This window comes from Pseudophryne corroboree, chromosome 5 (genome assembly GCF_028390025.1).
Source record: "Pseudophryne corroboree isolate aPseCor3 chromosome 5, aPseCor3.hap2, whole genome shotgun sequence".
NCBI classification, from domain to species: domain Eukaryota; kingdom Metazoa; phylum Chordata; class Amphibia; order Anura; family Myobatrachidae; genus Pseudophryne; species Pseudophryne corroboree.
In genome coordinates this window covers 206,229,379-206,247,914 of record NC_086448.1, presented here as the reverse complement: position 1 = coordinate 206,247,914, position 18,536 = coordinate 206,229,379, and the positions used below count along the sequence as shown (strand labels likewise).

General features: G+C 42.7%; 1 long non-coding RNA gene across 1 annotated transcript in view; it reads left to right on the top strand.

The window, feature by feature from the left end:
• Positions 1 to 18,536, top strand: part of LOC134928931 (uncharacterized) — a 210,253-nt gene that overhangs the window by 191,195 nt on the left and 522 nt on the right. The window contains exon 2 of the long non-coding RNA XR_010178137.1: positions 14,817 to 14,888. This is a non-coding gene — a long non-coding RNA (uncharacterized LOC134928931). The remainder of the gene's footprint in view (positions 1 to 14,816; positions 14,889 to 18,536) is intronic.

Genomic DNA, 18,536 nt, shown 5'->3' with positions numbered 1-18,536 from the left:
AGCCACCAGAGGAGTGAAATTCTGGCTTTCATCGACAGGCGTATCTGCCGGTGCATGTGAAGAAGTGATCCTGACCACTTGTCCAGGAGATCTAGCTGGAAGAACCTTGCATAGAATCTTCCGTATTGTAGAGCCTCGTAGGAGGCAACCATCTTCCCCAGAAGGAGACTGCACTGATGAAACGACACCCGGGCTGGCTTCAAGACATCCCGAACCATTGATTGGCTCACCAACGCTTTCTCCACTGGCTGAAACACCCGCTGCCCTTCCTTGACGAGTATCATTCCCAGGAAGGGCAGTCTCCTTGTCAGCTCCAAATGTGACTTTGGAAGGTTCAGGATCCACCAGTGATCCTGGAGTAGTCGAGTTGAGAGAGCAATACTCTGCAACAACCTCTCCCTGGAAGAAGCTTTTATCAGCAGATCATCCAGATATGGAATTATGTTCACTCCTTGCCTGCAAAGGAGTAGCATCATCTCTGCCATGACCTCGGTGAACACCCTTGGTGCTGTGGAGAGGCCAAAAGGCAGTGCCTGGAACTAATAGTGACAATCCAGCAGCGCAAATCGGAGATAACCCTGGTGAAGCAGCCAGATCGTAATGTGAAGGTACGCATCCTTTATATCCAGGGATACTAGGAATTTCCCCTCTACCAGACCTGAGATCACCGCTCTCAGAGACTCCATCTTGAATTTGAACTCCCTCAAGTAGGGGATCAATGACTCCCTCATGTAGGGGATCAATGACTTTCGGTACCACAAACAGGTTTGAGGAATAACCCTTGTGTTTTAGTTGAGGTGGAACTGGAACAATAACATTTCTTCGGACCAATTTTTGAATGGCTTCCTGCAGGATAGCACATTCTGTCAGCGAAACTGGTCAGCCTGATTTGAAGAATCTGTGAGGTGGGAGTTCCTGAAACTCCAGTCTGTAGCCCTGGGTAACAATGATTGTCACCCAGGGGTCTAGGCATGATGACACCCAGATGTGACTGAAATTTTTTTAGTCTTGCTCCCACCTGCCCGATCTCCAGGCTGGGAGGTCCACCATCATGCTGAATATTTTGAGGAAGCAGAACCTGGTTTCTGCTCCTGAGAACCTGTTGGTGCAGGTTTTCTGGATTATCCCCGACCACCCCTAAAGAAGGTGAAAGGGGATTTGGATTTTTTCAATTTTGCGATCCAAAAGGACTGCAGTGTAGACGTAGGATAACATTTCCTAGTCGGTGGTGCTGCTGAGAGGTCGACTTACCCAACAGTTGTCATGGAGATCCATGCATCCAATGCATCCCCAAACAGAGCCTGACCTGTGAAGGGTAGGTTCTCCACACTTTTTTTGGATTCTGCATCCGCAGTCCATTGGCGTAGCCAGAGTCCTCTGCGGGCTGAAACTGCCGTGGAAGTAGCCCTCGCATTCAGCATGCCAAAGTCCTTCATGGCCTCCACCATGAACCCAGCAGAGTCCTGTATGTGATGCAAAAACAATTCAATGTCACACCTATCCATAGTATCTAAGTCCTCTAGTAATGTGCCTGACCACTTTACTATGGCTTTAGAAATCCATGCACAAGCAATAGTGGGCCTTAAAGCCATGCCTGTAGCAGTGTATAGTGATTTGAGCGTAGTCTCAATCTTGCGGTCAGCCGGCTCTTTTAGGGCGGTTGAACGAGGGACAGGTAAAACCACCTTTTTAGACAACCTAGAAGCAGAAGCGTCTACTATAGGTGAGTTTTCCCACTTCTTTCTTTCCTCCTCAGGGAATGGGAAAGCAATGAGAATTCTTTTAGGGATCTGGAATTTTTTCTCTGGGTTTTCCCAGGATTTTTCAAATAAAGAATTTAACTCCTTAGAAGCCGGGAAGGTGAGCGAGGATTTCCTATTTTCCGTAAAATAAGATTCTTCTACTTGTTCAGGAACCTTCTCAGAAATATGTAAAACATCCCTAATGGCTTCAATCATTAGCTGCACCCGCTTATCAAGGAATGTATCACCTCCCTGCATATCCCCATCACCGTCCCCTGTATCAGAGTCGGTATCAGTATCAACTTTCATTATCTGGGCAAGTGTACGCTTCTTTGGGTATGTAGGTGGGTTAGTAGAGGAAGTAGTGGGAGCTGAATGCTGCAACCCCTCTACAGATTTTCTCAAAAACTGCGTCTCTTTCTCGTTATGGGACATCCTTGATGAAATCTGGGATATCATTCCCCTTAAAGAATCCATCCATGGGGGTTCAGATTCAGAAGGCTGAGAAAGCACATTGCAGTCCTGAGTACATGGGATAGACTCCTCTGGAGAAGATACACACTCTGTAGCGCATGATACAGAGCCCTTAGACATGGTAATGTGGATATATACACTCACACACACATACAGGAAAATGTCAGACACAGTTTCCCCAGAGTACCTTCAGAGAGTCACAGAGTATAAGGAGCCAGCCACACAGCACCCCTGTGGACAGTTATTATGATAAAAGCCTGGCGCTGACTAATCAACCTTAATAGGTTGAACAGTACTAACTACAATCTCCCGCCTGTCTATAACCCCCCTGGTACCGCAGTAACTGAAGTTATGTGGGGTTCAGCGCTCCCTGTCAGCGTCCTGTTCAGCGTTATGCAGGGAGAAAATGGCGCTGGTGAGTGCTGGATTAGCTCTGAGAAGCCCCGCCCCCTGTAATGGCGCGCGGCTTCCCGCACAATGATTATACTGGTCTGAGGTCTCATGGTGCTAACAGCGGGATTAGCTCCTGTTAGCTATATACACCAGTGTTAGGGTGATCTTGCTGGCCCAGGACGCCCCTCAGCAGCGTCTACATAAACATGTTGCTGAGCCTGTATGGAGCGCAGCCTGCCAGAGCTGCGCTCCCACCCTTGTGCCGCCATTCCCGAAGGTGACCCGCTAACCGGGCCACCGGCGCTGTACTCACCACTCTCCTTTCTTATGGCTCTGTTAGGGAGTGGCGGCCGTGCTGCGGGAGTGAGCGGTCGCCTCATGGGATTGCGATCAGCACCCTCATTAGCTCAGTGTCCTGTCAGCGGAGATAGGGAAACATTAACTTCTAGAGTTGGTTCCTACTCAACCCCCTAAGTCCCACGAAGCAGGGAGGCTGTTTCCAGCAGCCTCCCTGTACCTAACACTCATAGAAAAAAAATAAACTAGAAAAACTCCTAAGAGCTCCCCTAGCAGTGACCGGCTCCCCGGGCACATTTTCTAAACTGAGTCTGGTAGGAGGGGCATAGACGGAGGAGCCAGCCCACATTATTAAACTCTTAAAGTGCCAGTGGCTCCCAAAGGACCCGTCTATACCCCATGGTACTAAATGGACCCCAGCATCCTCTAGGATAAAGTATGATATACTCTGTATGGAAAGATCCATATGAAGAACATCCTGCCCGTGGAAAAACCATCCAAGGCCACCAACTGGGATGCACTGCGTAGGTCACACAGGCAGGGTGTGCAATCAGTGGAGGTACACATTACAGGAATAGCACACAATGTGGTGGGAGAGAAAAAAAAACACATATGGTCAGAAAACATTTGCAGGTAACCGGTGGAAGGGGGAAATTTGGTATAACATTATTTTGACAGAATTATGAATGTCCTGGTCTCATGGGAGCAGTACGGGGGGGGGGGGGGGGGGGGGGTATGAGATTGTGGGGAGCACACTCAAGTCAGTGAAAATGTCCCTGCTGAGCCTGGTGCTTTCCTCCCACAACTCCCTGCTCATCTTGAGGGTTATGCCCAAGGACAGACCTGATGTTCTTAGCCGGAGGGGTGGTAAGCCTGGTCCTGGAGTTCTCCTTGTATGGAGAGGCCACAAAATTATCCTGAGTTTTGTGGTTGTAATGCAGTTCTTCTGTAGTGTTGTTGGTTTGTTTGCCTACAGTTTTCCTTCGGTTTAATGCATATATAACACTGCTATTGATTTTAAGCTGACACTTTATAATAGACATTTCATATACTAGGCACTCTAGCACCTTTAAGGACTGGCATCCTAACCTACTGTATATTGAATAAATAAGTCTACAGACACGTGTTCATCCTGATTACAACCCCCCACAACCCACCCCCCACAACCCACCACCTCCAGCAAAAGGTGCTAATCAAATCTAACCACACTCAAGTTCTTAACATAGTACAGATATAAATCCACTTATAACAGCTTTCTAAAGTTTAACTGTGCAATGTAATCTCTGCTATGTTATAAAAAAAATACAGATCACTACAATTCAATGAAAGTACTAATTGATCAAATTACCTTGTAATACTTCAGTAAAAGCAGTTGAAATACTCTTCAATAGTGATCTGAATAGGTTTACCTGTTGATGAGAAGGAAAGAGCAGGAGTCAATTCACAATCAAGAAGTCACTAATGACATGCAGGTATAACGCTGCTATTGATTTTAAGCTGGCACTTTATAATAGCCACTTCATATAATAGGCACTCTAGCGTCCTAACCTATACTAAAGGACTAGCACTCTGGCGTCCTAACCTATACTGAATAAATAATTCTACAGACATGTTTTCATCCTGATTACAACCCCCACACAACAACCCTCCACATCCAGCATTACATTGTTTGACCATTGTCTAGAGCAGGGGTGGGCAATTATTTCAGCTGAGGGGCCACTTGACATTTCCTGTCAGTATCCGAGGGCCACATACAAAATAGCAGCTCGCCCCACTTGCCAAAAATATAGGGACGTGGCTTCATGTGGAAGGGGTGTGGGCAAAAAATAATACAGATTCACATTAGGCTGCACATTAATCTCTATTATTCAAATTGCGCCATACAGCGCCACTTACAAACATTACACCAGGTAGAGCCCCTTTTACACACATTACGGCAGGTAGAGAGCCTTTTTACACATTAACATTCTATTTAGGATAATTATTGTGCAGCAAGCAAATTATCCAGTGTCTTATGGCCCCTGGGGAAAGGTGTGACATGGTGACAGAACACGGTGGGGGTGACACAGTGACAGAACACGGTGGGGGTGACACGGTGACAGAACACGGTGGGGGTGACAGAACACGGGGGGTGTGACACAGTGACAGAACACGGTGGGGCTGACACGGTGACAGAACATGGGGGTGTGTGACACGGTGACAGAACACGGGGAGGGGGGGGGTGACAGTGACAGAACACGGGTGTGTGACACAGTGACAGAAAACGGTGGGGGTGACACAGTGACAGAACACGGATGTGTGACACGGTGACAGAACACGGGGGGTGTGACACAGTGAAAGAACACGGGGAGGGGGGGTGACAGTGACAGAACATGGTGGGGGTGACACGGTGACAGAACACGGGGGGTGTGACACAGTGACAGAACACGGTGGGCGTGACAGTGACAGAACACGGATGTGTGACACGGTGACAGAACACGGGGGGTGTGACACAGTGAAAGAATACGGGGAGGGGGGGTGACAGAACACGGTGGGGGTGACAGTGACAGTACACGGGGGGTGTGACATGGTGACAGAACATGGTGGTGTTGACAGCGACAGAACATGGGGAGGTGACACAGTGACAGAATACGGGGGGTGTGACATAGTGACAGAACACAGGGAGGTGACACAGTGACAGAACACGGGGGGGGGGGGTGACACAGTGACAGAACACGGGGTGTGTGACACAGTGACAGAACACGGGGGGGTGACACAGTGACAGAACACGGGGGGTGTGACACAGTGACAGAACACGGGGAGGTGACACAGTGACAGAACACGGGGAGGTGACACAGTGACAGAACATGGGGGGTGTGACATAGTGACAGAACACGGGGGGTGTGACATAGTGACAGAACACGGGGGGGTGACAGTGACAGAACACGTGGGGGTGACACAGTGACAGAACACGGGGGGGGGGGTGACATAGTGACAGAACATGGGGGTGACATGGTGACAGAACACGGGAGGGGTTGGTACAGCGAGAGCTAAAGATCTCTCCCCCAAACCTAAAAACAGTCTGACGCCACTGCCCGCACACACAAATATATGCACACTAACACACACACACACACACACACACACACACACACACACACACACACACACACACACACACACACACACACACACTTTCTTTCACTTTTCCCATTAACTTACTGATCTGGCTGGCAGTGGCAGGAAGGATGGATCTGTAGCAGTCTGGCTCTTGTCCCGTGTAGCTCCGCCCCCTGAGGGTCCGTGGAGCACCGCCCCCTCATCGGCACGTAGCCCCGCCCCCTTCTCGGCTGAACACAGCCTTTGTCACTGGGGACTCTGGAGGACGCTGCTACAACGCAGCAGCAGGAGCAGCAGGGGAGAGAGGCGCCTCTGGCAGCTTGGAGGTACTGCAGTGCAGAGCAATGACAAGCAGCTCAGCCGGTCGGGCTGCTTGTCATTGCTCGCTGGTGGGAGGCAGTGGGCCGGGCAGGATCGGTTTGCGGGCCGCATCCGGCCCGCGGCCCGTATTTTGCCCACCCCTAGTCTAGAGTGTACCCAGCTTAATATCTAGCTCAAGACAATTGGGTAGTAACATTCTTAGCACTGCCAGTGCGGTGGTCTCAGACACATTGTAACTGTGGGGCAGATTTTAAGCTTGGTGAAGTGATAAAGTGGAAGGTGATAAAGGACCAGCCAATCAGCTCCTATCTGTCATTTTTCAAACCCAGCCTGTGACATGGTAGTTAGGAGCTGACTGGCTGGTCCCTTATCACCTACCAGTTCATCACTTCACTGACCTTAATAAATCTGCCCCTGTATCTTTAATCTGTCTACTTTATTCAGAGGGCCTAGATGTCTGGCTAATATGACCCGAGATACACTCTCATACTCTGAGTTTGGCAATATAATGTATACAGTGTGGTGAAAGTCAGGGTTCAGTGATCCACTCAGCCATGCTCCATGAGATGTTACAAATATATTCCTCTTTTTTAAATGACTTATTCAGGAAAACTGCGTGGACCACTATAAATGATGTCAAATATTTGTTTTGGCCATCTAAAATAAAACTCCCGAAATGTTCTTACAAAGTTCCCAACATACTAATGCCTGTAATATGGAAAATGCATTACCATCCGGCGTCTTAGAAGCAGTTTACATACTGTATATTCTGTGAAATGTCATCTTTTGCTTCTGAAGTTATTCCCTTGGATTTTAAATATTAAATAAACATGAGATATTTCAGACTTCAGAAGCACTTTTTATTACAAATTCAATACGCTGCATAATGTTCAACTGAAGGGAAGTTTTATTTTTTAATTATTTACACAAGCAGCATATGTCATCTTGGCTAACTGAGTACGAGGATAACACTCCTTACATGAGAAAGTGGTTCCAGAGTGATCAGGGCAGCTTCTCTACTGATACGCCCTTTTAGGCATCATTTCAATGTAAGACAACCATAGCAATTGTATGTTTTCAGTTCCTTTGTTACAGCCGTGACCCAATCACAATGCACATTTCATTGATCCAATCAGCAACTTGAAGATCCTGGAACTGTTCAATAACTATTTTGATTTATACTAATTTAAAATGTGTAAGCTGAAAATACTATCCCATTAAGGTTTTCTAAACGATACCTGATTAAACATGCTGGAGGTTCATTCATCTCATGTTATGCTGTTTCTGTTCTATAAAATATACTGTGTAATGTACAGTGTGTTTCAAAATGGTTTCAAGGAGCAGGGTGAGCAGATATAAGCAGATCACATGATCACTCAAGGGATATCATCTTCTGCCACTATGCTGCCGAACCTCCCAGCTGCAGTCAAGAATGTGATTAAGTCGGTCTCCTGACCATTAAATAACCGAGAATTTAAAGTTTAAATAGCATTTATTTTTCGACATAGGGGTATATTTACTAAGATTCGTATTTCTGCCGATTTCAGTCGAAATAGAAGTCGACTGACATCGGCCATGCAAAATTGCAACTTTTTGAATTTGAAATCGGTAAATTACTAAGCTAACGTGTTTGTCATATTCGTATTTTCCGATGTCGATGTCATTCGTATTTCTGGTGTGTGGTTTCCGGCCGTATGTGTTTGTGTTTGGCCGAACATGGTTATTTGGATGCATGATTTGTATTTTTTCAAGTGCGGCAGTGGTTTTTGGACAGTGTAGCCGCGTTTTTACATTTACTTTCAATTTTGAAAGTGATGCGTGATTGGTTGTGTCGAATACGTGGGAGTGTTAAAACGCAGCCACATAAATAGGCCCCAAACCTCGTGGGTGTAGTTAGTGGAGAGGTGAGAGTTGGTTAGTGGTCTGAGGAGTTGGTGAGTTTAGTGGTGTTCTATTTTTTGATTTCTGATTGCTGTATTGTGTTTGAAAGTCGTCTTGTCTTTATTGTTGTATTGTTAGTTATTAGTTTGTCATATTTTCTGTCAGTGTTTTTTTCAATTAGTCTCTTGTCAGTGTTTGTGTGTGTGTGTGTGTGTGTGTGTGTGTGTGTGTGTGTGTGTGTATGTGTGCTGTGTAGAGGTAGAGGAGGAGTGTGATTTTTTTGTCTTTATTTTTGATTGTTCTGTGTTGTTTGTCTTAAGTATGTCGCATGCAGAGGTTAGTGAGGTGTAGGTTAGTGAGGGAGGTGAGCTGGAGGAGGTTAGGGAGGGAGTTGAGGTGAAGGAGGTTAGGGGGGGGGGTGAAGCGGAGGAGGTTAGTGAGGGGGGTGAGGGGGAGGAGGTGGCAGAAGATGTGCCTGAGTCCTCTAGTGAGAGTGATGTGGCTCCGCAGCCACACAAGGATCAAGACAGGGCGCAATGTGAAGTTCACTTGTGATGAAAATGTGGCCCTGGTGCAGGTGATTATGAAGTACGATCAGCAGCTTTTTGGGCCAGCGTCTGCTAGGTTCTCATCCGGTAAAAAAAACATTCATCTGGAAGAAGGTGGTTGATGCTGTCAATAGTGAGGGCTTGGTGAGGCGAACCGAGGACAACTGTAGAAAGCGCTTCTATGATATTAAGCAGCGTGTGAAAGCCAAAATGGCCAAGGAGGCCAAGTCTGCACGCCAAACAGGAGGTGAGCGTCCTTTTGTCGCCACTTATTTTGAGTATGAGGATCCCTTGCAGAACCTGGTTGCTCTGGAAGTAGTGAGGGGGACTTATGTCCGGGACTCAGATCGGCCCAAGGAGGCTGTTAAGTTGTGTGTTTTAATATATTTATTTTGAAGATGCACTAATTTGTAAATTGTTTTTAGTATGTTTTGTACTGTGCATTTTTTGCTTGTATTGGTCAGTAATAATGATGCATGTTTTTCTCAAATATTGAAATAAAAATAAATAAATGAGGGCAGACAATAATAGAATGCTAAGAAGGAAAGCAAGGGCAATAACTACCCTGTTAAATTGGGCGCTAATAAATTAATTCAAGAAAACACCTGATATAGAATAATTGGTATAATAGCAGCTCCTACAGGGCAACTGGATGCCTTAATCAAAAGATGTATAGTTAATGTTCTATGAAAAACATTTAAGGAGCGCTGATATCAAATAGAAAATCATTTAATAATAAAAACGGTGGAAAAAAACACTTAAGATGATTAGTTTGTAAATTAAAAACATAGGCAGTGCAAATGCATATACATATAAATAATCACATTCACAATAAAAAATGAATTAACTGTAATCGGCTTGTACGCCAATTATATTAGTATTGCAGTCCACAATCATAAATTAGGCTGGTGGCATCCGTACTGATAGAGGGACAAGTGAAATGCCTCCACAAGATATTTCAAATTTGTTAGTAGATTTAAGCAAAGGGGTTGTTATAATTGTAGTGTGCTATTGCTCACCCCTAGCATTAGGATCCGTTTTTCACTCGTAGTTGTAAGCGCTGATTCCCGTCAGTAGCAGTTTGCGGAGGTGACTCTCAGCAGCCGACAGCGTCAGTAGTAGCGGGTTGTCCGGCAAAAGGAATAACCGAGATTTTGAAGCACCTCAGCAGAACGGGGCTTTTCCAAGCACAGCAGAAAGAGTTGAGCAGCAGTGGATCCAGTAAACGTGATAGAGAGAGATCGTCCTAATCCCTCAGTAGCAGTAACGGATGGTCCGTGAGAGTCTCCAGCAGTGGACAAGCAATTAGAATGACCCTCTACACGTTTCTCCGCCCACAATATTGGCGGTTTCCTCAGGAAGTGTGAATACCCATTTTGGCAGGTGTGGATGTATTTAAGTGGGTATCAGCCAACCAGCTTTAGAGTCTCTTTATTCACACCTGGAGATTGTAATTGGGTTTCACACTATGTTGGGTCATTTGCACAAATTGAGTTCACTGGTTTTAATCAGGTGTAAGCATTATATAGATTCCAAGTAATACTACAAAATAGACTAGAGCAACAGAAATAGTATATAAAAATGTGAACATTGTATTGTCGTTGTCAGTAAAAGGTGTTGAGAATATGTGCATATATAATATATATATATGTGTATATATATATATATTTTTGGTATATAGAGTAACTTGCTAAGTGCAAAATAAACTTAGCGCTCCCACATTATAGATTATAGTAAGTTTCATATGGGGGATTAGAGTACATTAACTTATTGATCATTTTTAATGCACCATAGTTAGTTTTTAGTTTTTTACTTTATAGTAATCAACATTATTTCATCACCTTTATATCGAAAAACGGCTATTGGCATAAATATGGCATCCCAGAGTTTATACATATAAAGAACCAATATTTATTCTCATGGCTACAATATCCCAGTGGATAAAGAAACGAACTACGGCCAAAAGGTCACCAGTTCAAGATCGGAACCAAAGAAGATACCCTCACATTTTATTTTCTAGTTTTTTATTATTATGTATTTATATGGATGAAGTAAGTAACTATTGTTATATAGAGGAAAGAATTATTATACAGAAAAATACTTCAATTGGTAGAGTAAAAAGGCTCAAATTAAAGCCAGAGCCGCACAAACTAAGGGAAAGTGATCTATAAGAAAGAGACAGGCATATTATTTATAGACAGCAGCCGTTTATAGCTCATGTCCTATTATGTGCTATCATTTAGCATGGTTAGAATTCAAAAATAAGACTATAAAAATAATAATAATAAAAACAGTTTTAGTAGTAGTAATAATAGTAGTAGTAAATATGGGAGGAAGACCATTAGAGGAGAGGATTGACTTTAATTAAAAAGGGGAGATAATACCTACCCCAATATAGAGGAGGGTTAATTTATTATAAGAAACTATGACCAACCCACAGAATAGATACATGGGCATCGAAAAGGAGGAAAGGAGCACCTACAGCTAATATGTGTGTGGACCCCAAGGACAACAAATACATCTGTATACATCAATATACATCAAGTGCACATGTAAGCCTATGGGTTCACACACATATATATCCACACCCACAACACCCCACAAGAGAAACAGATTCAGATACCATTAAGTTCAATATTTTCATTAAGGCCCATAGGGTGTAGAGTTTCTAGATTATAAATCCAGTAAGCTTCTCTATTACAAAGGTGGTTATATCTGTCGCCACCTCTGAAGTTTTGTGGATGTGTTCTATCCCCTGTAGAGATAAGACCCTGCAGTCTCCATCATGAAAGGAATTGACGTGTCGTGGTACACTATGCTTCATTGATTTATTGAGGACCAATCTTCTATGTTCTAGAAACCTAGTATTTAGTTGTCTGGTGGTCCTCCCGACATATTGTACCCCACAATTGCAGGTAATTAGATATATCACAAAAGTCATTTGACAAGTGATTCGACCCACAATGTCAAAAGTCTTCCCAGTTTTAGATGAAGAGAATTGGTTGCTCTCATTAATGAACCTACAAGTCATGCATCTGGATCTTTTGCATCTTTGGCATCCTGACCTCAGTTTCCCATGTCCAAGGACGGAAGTGGACACCAACGACCTAGCCCCTGATTTCGAGATGCCAAGACAAGAGCCCAGAGGATCATTTGATCCAACAAAATGGCTGGGAGACAGAAGATTTTGCAGGTTCCTATTTTTCTTAAAGATAATCTCTATTTCCTTTTCTAAGGAGCCTGCCAAGATTTTATCCATTTTGAGTATAGGAAGGTTTTTGTTAAGAATCTTCCTTATCGAGTGCGAAGCACTGTTGTATTTTGAAACAAAAATAGGTTCACTATCTCTAAACTCTAGAGGAGGAAGGGTGTCAATAGCTTTTATTTTTAATAAATCATCTCATGTGTTTCAATGAGAGCTCTATCCAAAACCTCTTGGGGGTAACCTTGATCTAAAAATGACTGAGTTAATTCAATGCTCTGTGTTAGGTAATCAATTTCATTCGAACAATTTCTTTTGAGTCTCAAATATTGGCTCTTAGGAATATTCGTTACCCATGGGCGATGATGGCAGCTTGAATAATTTAAGAGGGAGCTGCAGTCAACTTTTTTCTTAAAAGTTTTTGTTAGAATTTTTCCTGAAATTGGGTCGGTATGTAGCGCAATATCCAGGAAATTGATATCAGTGTGATGAATGGTACTAGTGAAGGACAGGCCAAAAGTGTTAGTGTTTAAGTGATCAACAAATGAAGTGACTGAGTGATAATCCCCATCCCAAATAATAAAAAGATCATCTATATACCTGCCATAGAGCACCAGGTTCGCCCCATAGGGACCACCCCAAATGTATTGATCTTCGAGGTGACCCATGTAAAGATTAGCAAAATTAGGGGCGAACTAATCACCATTAAATCACCATTAAACGTGAAATAATTACGTGTAAGTATAAAGTGAATAGCCTCTAAAATAAATTGATTAAGATTACTGGAGATGGTGGGATCGAGATCTAGGTAATGTTTAATGGTTTTTAAACCATTATCATGAGGAATATTAGTATATAGTGATTCGACATCACACGTGACCAGGAGATAATTCTCCTGCCACTTGATGTTCTTAATAAGGTGTAAAAAGTGAGTGGTGTCCCTAATGTATGATTTTAAATCTTTAACAAAGGGTTGTAGATGAGTATCTACAAATGCTGACAAATTAGAGGTAAGTGAACCTACTCCCGAAATGATAGGATGCCCAGGAGGTGAGGTAAGTGATTTGTGTATTTTAGGGAGGTGATAGTAAGTGGGAGTGACCGGATATGTATTGAACAAATAATGATACTCAGTCCTGGATATTGCGCCACATTCAACGGCCTCCAAAAGTATCCCCTTAAGTTCCCCCACAAACCTCGTGGTGGGATCACCAGATAGTTTTGAGTAAAATTTGTTATTAGAGAGTTGACGGTAAGCTTCTTGCAGGTAATCTGAAACATCCTGAATGACTGTTCCACCCCCTTTATCAGCTGCCTTAATTATTATAGATTTATCTTTCTGGAGAGTCTTAAGAGCCTGTCTCTCATTAGTATGTAGGTTATCCCTAGATTTCGCTCTCCTGTATTTGAATTTTCTCTCTCCATCTTTACCCACATCCCCACAGAGGTTTCTAAGATCTTGAAGGGTGGTAGCATAGAACGATTCTATGAAACCACTTTTATAGTGTGTGGGATAGAATTCACTTTTATTCCGAAAAACCTTATCAGTCTTTTTTATATCATAAACTGGAATTGCCTGTGCTTGGTTCCACTCAGATTGTAGATCTATTAATATATCTAAGGAGGGTTGATCACTAGAGTCTAATATAAGGTGAGTTCCCAGGATCCCCTTTTCCTTCAAGGTTTTATTTAAAAAATATCTCTTTCTACAGAGGTCACGTGTAAACCTATTTAGCTCAATGTAGAGGTCAAATAGTTGGGGGCCTTTGGTAGGAGCAAATTTAAGCCCTTTAGCTAGTATGGCCTTTTCGCTCTCAGATAGTTTTCTGGAAGAAAGGTTGAAGATCCCCTTATTTCTCACTTTTGTTTTAGATTTTTTGCGGGATTCGTATCTTCCTCCTCTACATCCTCTAGATTGGAATCCCTTCCTCTCTTTGGTGACCTTGAATCTAGAGGGCTGAATCTGTTCCTGTTCTTCCAAATGGGGTATAGTTCCTGTTCTAAAAAAGCTGGGGAATCAGTGGTCTTCCTTGACTCCTCATGTCTCAAGTCACACGCTTGATGTGTATACTTTGGTCTAGCTCCTTTTTGGGCATACCCCCTTGTATGTGTCGAAATTGCTATAGGTGATATTTGTCTATTTTCTCTTCTCTGCACTGTCTCAACATTATCTCTAGTGGAAACAGAAGTAGGTTTATGGCCAGAGTTGTATTTGCCATTTTTGTTGTTATTCTTAGAGGGATCTAGCAATTTCTTAGAGCTATAGGGTTGTTTAAACATGTCTGTAGTCCTTCTTCCCCCTCTATTGTAAGAATGTACAGTGTTATTGGAGTAGTCAAATCTATCCCTATCTAGCTTCTTATTTTTATTAAAAATGATCTCTTTTTCAAATTCCACTACTCTTTGGTTTAGAACATAGTCACAGTTGTTAAAATCCGACCTAAATATTTTATCATTGTGTATGCTGACAACACTGAAATGTATGTTGTGAAGGTGTTGTTTTTTTGGTTTATCATCATTTCAGTATGTTGTAGTGAGAGTTTCAAATATTTGACATGGCTTTTGTTGTAGAATCATGCAGACCAACCTTTAATATGTTATTTGGGTATTGTGCATAAATACTATTCCTACCATACTGTGTTTAAATCTGCATTGTATGTTTTCCAAATGAAAGAGAGGTGGTGATTTTTGTTTTTGTTATAGTTGTTTTAAAAGTATGCAAATATTTTAGATAATGTTTTTTATTATACATAAAAAAAGAATTGATCAAACATCAGTTTTGAATTCAAGAGTAGCAACATATATGTGTGTTGATTACATTTTTAGGAAATTAATTAAATGCTTCATATCCATTTTCAGTCTCCAAAAAGTCAAAAAGAGCCTCTGGCCCTGTCTCCACTCCTACTGAAGCTGAGGATGCTGATGAAGCTGGTAAGTACATTAGCATTGGGTGTGTTATCACATCAATTTGGATACAATAATAATTTAGATTTTTGTTAGGTCCATCCAACACGTGTTGCCGCCACGGAATCGCAGTCTGGGTGTATCTTCAAGACCAGTACACGTCACACCACCATGTTGACGCATGTCTGAAGTATCAGCCCAGCCACCAATGCAACTCTTCTACAGTCCGCAGCCATTGTCACCATATTTGCCCCACTTGCCTGGTGAATAGAAAAAAAACAACACAAAAAGGACACATACTTTCACACACACACACACACACACACACACACACACACACACACACACACACACACACACTCTTTACCATAAGTCAAACGTTGGGCTAAATTTCCTAAGATGGAAGTTCTGTTTAAGATGGGATGGTGCCCGTGCCCATAGCAAACAATCAGATTCTACTTCTCATTTATGTAGGACCTTCTAGAAGGGTAGCATGGAATGTGATTGGTTGCTATGTGCAACATCCCATCTTAAATAGAACTCCCATCTTAGAAAAATTACACTATTGTAGCTTCACATTTTAAGGAAGCAGTTTAGTGACAAAGTGGTGATGTAAATAATGCACCGCAAACAAATTTATCATTATGGTCTTAAACTCTGTATACAAATAGAATTTATGTGCATATGTTGTCCATAGCAAACAATCAAAAACAGAATATAATTTTGCAAATGAGTTACCCAAAAGCTTAGCAAATATACAAAATGTGGATAAGGACAACATCCACAAATAACTAATTAAAGTAACTTAAAATTTGTAGCCTTAGGAAGCAAAATACATAAGATATTCTTCATTAGTTGGTATAATTATACTTACACACAACTGGTCTCTCATTTCAGGGGATACCATTCTTCACCCAACTCAGCCAGGCCAAGTCAGTAACCTGACAATGAACACACATTTACCTTAAATCCGCAATACCACCACCTGACCCAACTCCTTCCAATCAAAGGACACCTGAATATGACATAAGCCCAACCACACCACTACCACAGTCTCAGGAACAGGTTTTTTGGGACAGCTGGTCCACCCAGCAAGCAAATAACTTAGAATGTTTGCGTAGGCAAACCCAGTTTATTGGTAAAACTGGTCCATCACGTACCCAGATTATGCAGAAGCAACAGCAGACAAAACACAGAAATTACCAGAATGGCTAACACCCTGAAATAAATGAGGGCAGACAATAATAGAATGCTAGGCACATACCAAAGAATCATGGATGAGAATCACAGGCTCCATCAAGCCAACCTACAGATATTAACAGCCACCCAAAATACACAAAAGAGCATGGTCCGCATCATGGAAACCCACACAACAGCCACTAGAGACTTGAATGTCACTCTAATAACCCTAATACAGCATCTCACTCATCAATATTCACAAACAAGCACCAGTTCTACAGGGACAACCCCCTTAGTGTCACCTGTAACCTCGCCACCAAGACGTTCTGCCCGAACACGACCAGACACAAGTTGAAAAGGACCATCCAGCTCTAGAGGACGACCAGGGAAATAATTGTTCATAATAATGTGTTTGGAATGGGCATTGGTAATTTTATGCAAGTAGCATTTTACATGTTCTGGTCAGAATTAAGGCCATGGTTTATTTTTTTGTGAAAATTTTGTAAAATTTGACATATCCAAAATGAAAACCAAGGTGAAAAAGGAAAAAGTTGTCAGTCAATTCTAAAGAAATTTGAGTACAGTTGTTTAAGTATATAATATGCATTGTCACATTCAAGCAAAAGGGATTACACATGCAGCAATGGTAAAATATTGATATAGAGAAGAGTGTCCTAAAAACAGTTTATTATATTCTGAAAAAATACCTTAGAGAGATGTAAAAGCATGGTCAAACATACACTATGGGGTATATTCAATTAAAGTCGAATCCATTCCAACATGTATTTGTCGGAATGGATCCGACAACCCCTATTCAATGCCCATCTTAATTCGACTTTTTCAAGTCGAATTAAGATGGGATGCAGAGGAGGAGAAGGGGGGGGGGGCGAGCCGCAGGGGGACAGCCGGCGGGCATACAGGAGATCAGCGCTACGATCAGCGCTGCAGCTGGATGTCAATCAGCCGCCCGACTTCACGGCAGCTTCCACCCGGCTCCAACAGCATGCTGGAGCTGGGTGGAAGCTGCCGTGAGGTCGGGCGGCTGAGTGAAATCCAGTTGCAGCGCTGATCGTAGCGCTGATCTCCTGTATGCCCGCCGGCTGTCCCCCCGTCTCCCTGCGGCTCCCCCCCCTCGCCTCCTCAGGGTCCATCTCATGCCGACATCATTTTGATGTCGGATTGATATAGTCGAAAAGGGGGCCAAAACCTCTCAGATTTGGCCCCGTTTTCGATATCAACACGTGGATCGGCAGCTATTCCGCCGATCCACGTGCTTTTCGACAAGTCGAATGCCTCGACTGGTCGAAAAGCTCTGAATAGGTCGAATCAGGATTTGACCTTAAAAAGTCAAAAACTGCCGTCTTTTCGACAGACGGCAGTGTTCGACTGCAATTGAATATACCCCAAAGCAAACAAAATTCCACATAGAATACTGTGCTACTATAATGTTTATACCAACTTTACTTGCAGTTATTATAGAGTGAAATGGTATAATGCATACAGTAAAAAGTGGTATGTTGTTAAAAAACTAAAAATACTACAATAAAACTTAAACACTATTTTCAAAACCATACAGGGATATTATAACACTTACCTTAGTAATTGGACAGTAGTGAGAGATGTTAAACACACCAGCCAAAAGCAGTTCTATTTGTAATGTCTTCATTTCTACGAATCGAGGTCTTTTGCAGCCGAGTTTATGATATTTCCATCCGCATTCATAAATACGAATCCTTGATAAATTACTGTGTTGTATGAAATAACAACCGCATTTGACCGATAGTCTGTTCATTCGTATTTATGTAGTCGGCCATGAAAAACAATATGATTGGCCCAAACACTGCCGAGTTTAATGTTTAATAATTATCGAGATTCCACTTAGAAAAAAAAAACTTGAATGGAATCGAATAGAATCGTGATCTTAGTAAATTATTTCCCTAGTAGTCTCCATTTACTTCAATGCAATTCTCCCATCAATGCTCCAACCTCTTGATCCCATCCTGGAAAAAGTATGGTGATTGGTCCTCAAACCAGTCCTGTCAGCAGTCATGACATCGGGCCTAATTCAGACCTGATCACAAAAGAAAATCTTTCTCTAATGGGCAAAACCATGTGCACTGCAGGTGTGGCAGATATAACATTTGCAGAGAGAGTTAGATTTGGGTGGGTTATATTGTTTCTGTGCAGGGTAAATACTGGCTGCTTTATTTTTACACTGCAATTTACATTTCAGTTTGAACACACCCCACCAAAATTTAACGGGGGCGTTGCTTACAATCATGGCACTCCCATGAAGCCATGCCCCTGCTTCTATAGACCACGCCCCCTTTTGGTGGTGGTGCGGCTACACCGTGCTAAGAAGTCCTGATTCCTTGAGTCCTAATGTTGGGAGGTATGTATACATGCAGAAAATCAATACAGGGCGGTATCTACTACTGCGTCAGGACACAGACTTTTGGATCCACCCTCGTACTTTCACATTAATTTGTAACTTTA